We start from the raw sequence: 8,547 nt of genomic DNA, 5'->3' as shown, positions 1-8,547 counted from the left end.
ATTCCCACGGACACAACTTTTCTATCACTTCCCAAAGTATTCTCATTCTCCTTTCTGTTTAATATATTCTTTACCAAGGCAAGTACTATTCTGATTCTATTATCATGAATTATTTTTTACCCATTTTATGTGCCTGTAAATTAAATCACATAGTTTTTATTCTTTTATGTCTTACTTTTGCTTTCAACATCATGTCTGTGAGATTCATAATACAGGATATAGTTCTATTCACAGTATGTCTTCTTTCATTATAATATCCAATTATATAGTGTAGCATTATTTGTTCTCATGACCATAGGTATTGGATGGTTTCTAGTTATCACTTTTAAACATAAAGATGTTCTGAGTGATCTTGTAAAACCTTTATGAGGGAGTATATTTTCATTTTTTCTTGGATAATTAAAGGTGAGTAGAATTGATGTGCCATAGGGGGAAATACACACAGAGTATTGTAAGAAACTGGTAAATAATTTTCAAAATGAAAAATTTCATATTCCACAAACAATGCATGACAGAACCAATTTTTCAACATTTTTTGCCAACATTTGGGGTTGTTATATTGGCTTTGCAATTTATTATCCTACTGAATGCGTAGTAGAATCTCATTATGGTTTTAACTTGCATTTCCATTGACTACCTTTTCAGATACTTATCAACCAATTGTCAGTCTTTCTTGAGGTGTCACAGTCTTTGGCCCGATTGATAGGAGACACTTATCTACATATAATTGAATTATAAGAGTTATTTTATGTTCTTAATGCAAGGCCTTCGCATATGTATATTTGGCTAGCATTTTCTCCCATTTGATGTCTTGCCTTTCTATATTCTGTAGACTAGATGACAATATGATATCAATGTTAATTACCTGTTTGATTTGTAGTTTCCTATTTGTACTGTATTATCTAACAGAATTAGGAGATACATATGGAAGTAGGTAGAAATAAAGAAAAATTAAGAAAGAAATGGAGACAAAGAGAGTGCAGGCGTAGTAAAATGTTAACACATGAGAAATCTGAGTAAAAGGTAATCAGAAATTATACTAACAACTTTTTTGTAAGTATGAAATTATTTCAACATATTTTTAAAAGAATATATGATATCAGATAAATCACAGTAAGAAAGCATTTTATTCTGAAAAAAAAAAGGTGTTATGGACTGAATGTTTTCCCCCAAAATTCATAGGTTGAAGCCCTAGCCCCCAACATAACATTGGGAAATGGGGTTCCTGGAAGGTGACTAAGTTCAGATGAAATCATGAGGATGAAGCCCCCATGACAGGTTTTGTCCCTTCACAAAAAGAAGAGGAGAAACCAGAACTTCCTCTCTGCAATGTGAAGATATAGCAAGAAGGAAGTTGTCTATAACTCAGGAACAGGATCCTCACCAAATACTGAATATTCTGGTATCTTAATCTCGGACTTCCGAGGCTCCAGAACTGTGAAAAATAAATGTTTGTTGTTTAAGTCACCCAGTCTATGATATTTTGTTATGGCAACCAGAGCTGACTAAGACAGAAGGGTTTATCAGATGTTATGTATTGGCATGAAGTTAAATCAAATAAGAACTAAAATATGTTGAAAAACTGTGTAGCAGCTAAATTGTATAATTTTAGACTCTAGACTAAAGATAATTGATTGTATTCCTGAGGGCAGTGGAGATACATTAACAGCTACTGAACACTAGAAAAAATGTATGACATACTATTTCAGAAAAATTAATCTGGAAAAAGCATGTTGGGAAGATGAGACTGGTTGGATGTACCAATTAATATATAAGTGTAACAATTCAGCAAATAAAATTCTAGACTTGGGCAGGAGTAATAAGGATGGAAAGGAAGTGACAGACAGGAGAAACATTATGGTGCAGTAGCTTTGTATGGGCCTTAGAAATTTGTTATTTTAAAAGCCCCCCAGTACATATTCCAATACATACCCAAATATGGGAACACTGAGATTACAGAAGTACTGATACCATACAGTGACATTAATAAGAATGTGCCCCCTGGACAGAGATTATCAGTCAAATGGAACCAGATTGAACCTAAAGATAGTGAGCGGTTACTATGATAAAATTGTGAGTTTGTTATAAGACAGGGAATTTGAACAAAGCAAAAATTCCAATGTAATAAGTCCAAAAGAAAGCTGATGAAATGGAGAAGTGTATATTGACAAAAAAATGGAGCCAGAGATTTGGGTAGAGGCCGTTCAATAATAAGTAGTACAAATATGTTTAGAATTTTATTAAATTACAATATATTTCAAAATTTGTTCCATGCATTTTGGAGACAGTATCAACACAAACTGTTTCTACTATGGTACCCTGTAGTCATCACCCTTAATATTCTGAGCTTTAAAAATTTCCCATGCATGTTTCTTAAAGAGTGAATCAAACGCTGTTTCAAAGATCTTCCAGTTATATACTTTATGCAGAGTCCCTCACACAACAGCCTAAATGCTTTGTGCTTTGGTTTCAAACAAACTGAAATCATTGGAGGTAGTCAAAAGAACAACCCAATTATCCTCTCCCCCCCACACACACATATCAGATATAAGCCAAATAATCATTTACTTGCAAATATCATTTTAAAAAGATACATTGAATCATGCAGAAGATAAATACATAGTCAGATGATAGGATAAAATGAGAGTTACATCAAGTCAAGGTGGTCAATAAATAGTAGGTCCTCCCCACAACACCACCCACTATTTGAGAAGAAGGAAAGGTACGAAAGAAAGTGCCACAATTTTAAAACAAAGTAAATTTGTCATTTGCTGTCAACCTCAGTTCTCTCCACAGGTAACAAATTCATTTCTGTTGGTTTCTACTGGGGTAGAGAGTATTTTGCAAAAGAGGTACAGAGAGGTTACAAAGTAACTTTCTGAAATATTTTTTGCTTATTGTGGGAGGTGAGAGAGTGGGCAAAGTACAAAATTATCTCTCCCACTAATACTACCAATTAGATATTCAAAGCAGTTAATGAGCCGTTCTTTTAAAGTGCAAAGGTCTCATAGGGTTGCACCTCATTTGCACCTGAATGTCATTAAACAAATAATTAGATTGAGTTAAATTTCAAGACAGAAACTTTGTGGCAGGGAAAGGAGTTGTGAGAGTTGAAAGGAGTAGTGAGAGTGGCAGACAATTCCTGAGTCCCTGAGGACACAGAATTTGGGAAGGTCAGCAGGAAAAGCCAGTAGCAACAGGATTTCAAAAGAGAAACTGGGGATGGCCAAGTGTAGAGTTACCATTTTGTTCAGGGACCATAGATCAATGGGTATAAATCACTCATCTTCCAGAATAACTTTCAGATGACTACATTAAGATGTTCAGATACTCATTATTAATTAATACTAATTTCCTTTATTTCCATACAAAAATTGTAATCCTTATAACAATCTTGCAAGAGACTTAAGTCCTTATCTCCCAAATGAGGAAATTTGCACACAGAGAATTTCGCATGGCTTACTCGAGGACTTAAGATAACTCATAAATACTAGGAAAGAATTTGAATATATATCTATATAATATCTATATATAATATATTATATATATTATGTGTGTATATATGTATATATATGTATATACATATATATATATATATATATTTTTTTTTTTTTTTTTTTTTTTTAAACCACAAAGGTATCTTTTTTTTCAAGGCAGGCCTCTACATTTGGCAGGCTACAACTCTCATCTTTGTTCTACTGGGCTTCATCTTCTCAGGCTAGAGCCTGATGGACTTTCTAGCTCAACTTAATGTCTTGCTGGTCAACCTATGCCTTCTTAAAGGTGTGGCCCAAAAATGGAAGAAACTCAAACTTTGGATTTAGACACATTGGAGTTCTCAGCTCAACTCTGCCGTATACATGTTATGTGACCATCAGCACATTTCCTCATTAGTAAAATAGATGATCAAATTCTCTTATAGTTGATCATATTCTTGGTGGGCTATATGTTGCTGCATAAAAAAAATCAACTCATAATTTAGTAGCTTAAAAGTAATAATTACAATGCTCATATCTATAATCGCATACCTGTTCAGGATAGTTTGTCTCTGGTCCACTCAGTGTCTGGGTCAGCTTAAAGCCTGAATCACCTGAAGGCTCCATTACTTACAAGACAGATAATTGATTCTGGCTCTCGTATGAGACGTTACCTGGTGCCATCAGCTAAAATATCTACACCTGGCCTCTCCCTATAGCTTGATTTTCTTAACAATATGGTACCTGGATTACAAATGGAAGCATTCCAAGAGAAAGAGCAGTTGGGTGGCACTTCAGTGTAAGCTCTGTTTCTTTCTGTGATCTAGCCTCAGAAGTCACAGCATCACTTTAGCAAGATTTTACTCTTTGAGGTAGACTCCAAGTCCAAGATTTAGGGGATGGGATATATAGTTCATGAATGGGAGAACTGCAAGATTCTAGAAGAGCATTTGTCACCAAAAGTATGATGCAGGTCATTATTGGAAACTAAAATCTGCTACAACACACTCCATATCTCTGCCACATGCCAAATACACTCATCCCTTGGCCCTGGGATGACTCTCCCAAGCTTATCAAGCTAAGGCTTGCGGAACAAATTCTTTTCATCCTAATCAAATAAAGTTCATTGACCGTGGTTCCTTGGGTTTACCATATTGCGTATCAGTCCTTTTGTGTCATCCTTGGAGACAAGGAAAACAATGAAACAATATGTCCCTGAAGTGTCTCTCTCTCCTACCAGAAACATAGCCAAGTTAAGGGAACAAAAAGAGCAAGTCTGGGCCAGAATATCCAGACAAATGTTATCTTCAAAGACACTGGCTTTCTCATGTATGCTGGGAATTAGGGCAAGTTGCTGTTATCTGTAGAAAGTGGCTTTCTTGAATGCATGCCAACTTCCTTGGCATGGCGGTCATACAATGGAACAAAGCAAATTAAGTCAGTGACATCACTGCTTCTGTAGCCCAGCTTATAAAACCATTCTCCCAGTGGTAACTGGTATGAATCAGAGCACTGTGGAGAGGGAAGTGCTCATCCACCAGCCACCACTGGGTAACTGCCATGGGAAATGGAGATATTCTTTTCCTGAGTATCACCAGAGGCACTGTGTGAAACAAAGGTGCACCTGTCCAGTCCATCACCATTGAACTTTCTGATGAAGAATCTACATAGCTCATTGCCACTGGATCTTCCCTGTAAGCATTTCTGAATAAACTTTATATCTTATTTCCCGTCTCCAGGTGTCTTCTTGGTATCTCAACAGCCTATGTCACTGGCCTACCACAATTGGCCCATGGGTGGTATTTCTCCAGATTTTAAGACCTGTGAACTAAATAGATGATTTCTGTATTGCATACATATCTGACATACAAAGATGGGATAGATAAAGAAAAAGCGTTAAATATACTCACATTCAAAAAGGATAAATCAGTGCAGTCACTTGGCCTTAAATTGTAAAATAGAGTCAGACACATGTTACCTGTACTTTCATTAGGGCTCATACCTACTACCAGTATGAGCCCAGAGTTCTCAAGGGTTCTTACCTCTACACTGGGGAACTATCAACACACAATCTATCTTTCCTATTCCATAAAAATGTAGGTCATTTTTTTTTTGGTTGAATCATTTCCTTGTTCTGCTTCCTTCTCAAAGATATTTCATGATTGAGAGACTTCTTTTAATTATATAGTCTCTATCATTTTCAATTACAAGGTTATAAAATTCCTTTAAACACTTTGTGGGTTTCTTATGAATCAATTTATAATCCACTCCATTAGACAAAAGCCACATGCTCAAATCTCACTGAAATCTTCTTTTCTTTTAAACTTGGATTCTGTTAAAGAGTACCACTGTTAAGATTCTCAGAAATTATATTGTTTTATGGAAAGAATCTTAAAGGCACACAGTAAGATCCTTATATGGCCTTTTGTCTGCTCAAAATGGTCTATAAGGCACTATCTCAAAACTTTATGAGGCATTAACAAAAGGTTTTTATCTTTAGATCATGTTTTCCTGACAGCACCCTGGATTTGATCTCTGCTCAGAAGCCATATCTTAATTTAGCATCATTTGCCATCTGGAGAGGCTGGGAATGAGAAACAGTTTTCTTTTCCAACCCAGCAAGTCCTGGAGACTTATATATAACAGTTCTTTCTTTAGCTCATCTCTCTTCCTTGCATTTTACTACAGGCAGCTAGAAACAGAAGGCAAAGCACTTTCAACCCTCTTTCTGCAAAACTCCTTAACTAGAATATAGGTATATTTCCTATTTTTCACCTCACTGCAGGAGACATTGTTGCTAAACTTTCTACCAGTACATAACAAGAGTTCCCTTTCCTCCAGCTTGCAATAATATTTTCCTCTTTTTCCTTTAATTCCTCACCAGCAGTCTTTTTAAGATCCCTTATGTTTCCTCTAACCAATTCCTTGAACTCCTTTAAACTTTCACTAACACTGTTTCACTTCCCATCCCCACTTGCCCCTGATCCTTTTTCTCTTTTTCTTCTGTCTTTCCTTTCTTTCTTTCTTTTCTTTTCTTTTCTTTTTTTTTTTTTTGTGTACTAGGGATTAAACTCAGAGGCAATTTGCCACTAAGCTAGATTCCCCAGTGCTTTTTATTTTGAAATAAGGTCTTGCTTAGTTGCCTTGCACTTACAACCCTCCTGACTCAGCCTCCCAAGTTGCTAGAATTACAGGGGAGCACCACCACACCCAGCCTTGCCCCTTAGCCCAAACCTACTGCCTCATGTATTTGGTTGGATTTTGGCTGTAATCCAAAATATGTGTTCTACTACTGCCAATAAATCCACCTGAAACTTAATGTTCTGAAAAAACGACATTTATTTTGCTTAAAAATATACAACTTGAGAAAGATGCTGTGGAGATTGCTCATCTCTGCTCAACTCAGCTTTAGTAGGGAAAACTCAAAAGCTGAGGACTGAATTCACACTTTGTCTCTGCTCCAGGGCGCTTGAGTCCTCAACTGGTAAACTTAAGCCTATATAAAACTTGTTGGCAAGGACCCGGAATCATCTGAAGTCTTATTCAGGTTCATGTCCGATAACTGATACTGGATGTTGGATGAGACCTTTACTGAGGATGTTGGCTAGAACATCCACATGTAATAGTTTCCTGTATCCTGGGCCTCCTAACAACATGGTGGCTGAGTTCCAAGAGGGAGCATTTGAGGGAAATAATGAGCCAGGAAGATGTACTGCCTTTTATGCCTTATTCTCAGTAATCATGTTTGTCATTTTGCTGCTTTTCATCTAGACAGTCACACAGACACAATAAATTCAAGTAGAGGGTAAGTGGATGTTACAGATAGGGGAATGGCAAGGTTTTGGAAGAACATGCGAGACCCAAACTACGAATGTTACCATTTTTGGAAATACTCCACTACCATCAAGAGGGTCACATGAAATAATTTACATTTAAAAATAGGTGTTCAACACATATCTATTCCCTTCCTCAAGCAAAATGTGCAGTTCTTTTCCACATTTTTTCCAAATATTACTTTTACATGGAATGTATGGATGGTCTTTAAAACCCCTTGGGTTGAACGTAAACAGCCATGGGTATATACATGTGTATATAATTTCAAAAAATATTGAAAACACAGGTAGGTCCAAAAGAAAAAGACATGAAAACAGCTCTTATAAATATGTTCAAGTATTAAAATATAAATATGTTCAAGTACTAAAATAAATATACAAATGATGGGAAAACAAGTGGAAAGTATGAAAAATACAAATGAAACTTTCAGAACTCATCAATTCTTAAAGTATCAATGATCAGGGTAATAGATATGACTATAGTTTCCACTATTGTAAATAATATTTTTAAAATATATTTTTGGAAAATGGAACTAATTTCTATAATGCTAAATGTCAAATTTACAGCTACTTCCTTCAGGAAAAAAATAGGAGGAAAAGGGGATCAATATTCACAAGTTAAATTTTAAAGTTTAAATCATCTTTAACATTCTAGTAGATAACCACAGCATATATGCAAGCAAGCACACGTTGTCTCTGTGCTCAATCCTGCCCTTAAGTAACATCTCAATTGAAACCGAAATCAATTTGCGGTAATTCAAAACTACTATTAGAGAGAGCACTAAAAAAGGTACACTATGATAAAAGCCACTGGAGGCTGTGTCAATCTGCCCTTAGAGTTGTTCTTTCTCAAATTTTATTAAACAAGATAATTTTATTTATCATGAAGCCAGACTCAAAATAGTTTCTGTTAGATTTTATATGGATCATGATTCAGAAGTGGCCAGCCCATGTGAAGGGGTAAGCAACACATCAAAGCTTTTTCCCCTTCTAGAACAGGCATAGCAACTAAAATCCTTCTTCCATCATAATACTTTTTGAGTAGCAAGAACTGGGGAAATGAAAGAACACACAAAATCAGGAAGAAAAAAAGAAAAAGTGGGAGTAAGAAAGGGGAGTGAAAGTATCACATTAAGGGGCATGTCAGGCACGTGCCACTCCAACCCCCAACCTTCCAGAAGAGGAAATATTGTAACTGTCAGAAATAAGACAGACGTGTGAAAAGTATATGCAATTCT

The sequence above is a fragment of the Marmota monax genome, unplaced genomic scaffold (genome assembly GCF_021218885.2).
Source record: "Marmota monax isolate L192 unplaced genomic scaffold, Marmota_monax_Labrador192_F-V1.1 WCK01_AAM20220418_F8-fsc00048, whole genome shotgun sequence".
NCBI lineage: Eukaryota > Metazoa > Chordata > Mammalia > Rodentia > Sciuridae > Marmota > Marmota monax.
The sequence above is the reverse complement of the archived record's forward strand: the minus strand, read 5'-3'. Positions refer to the sequence as shown.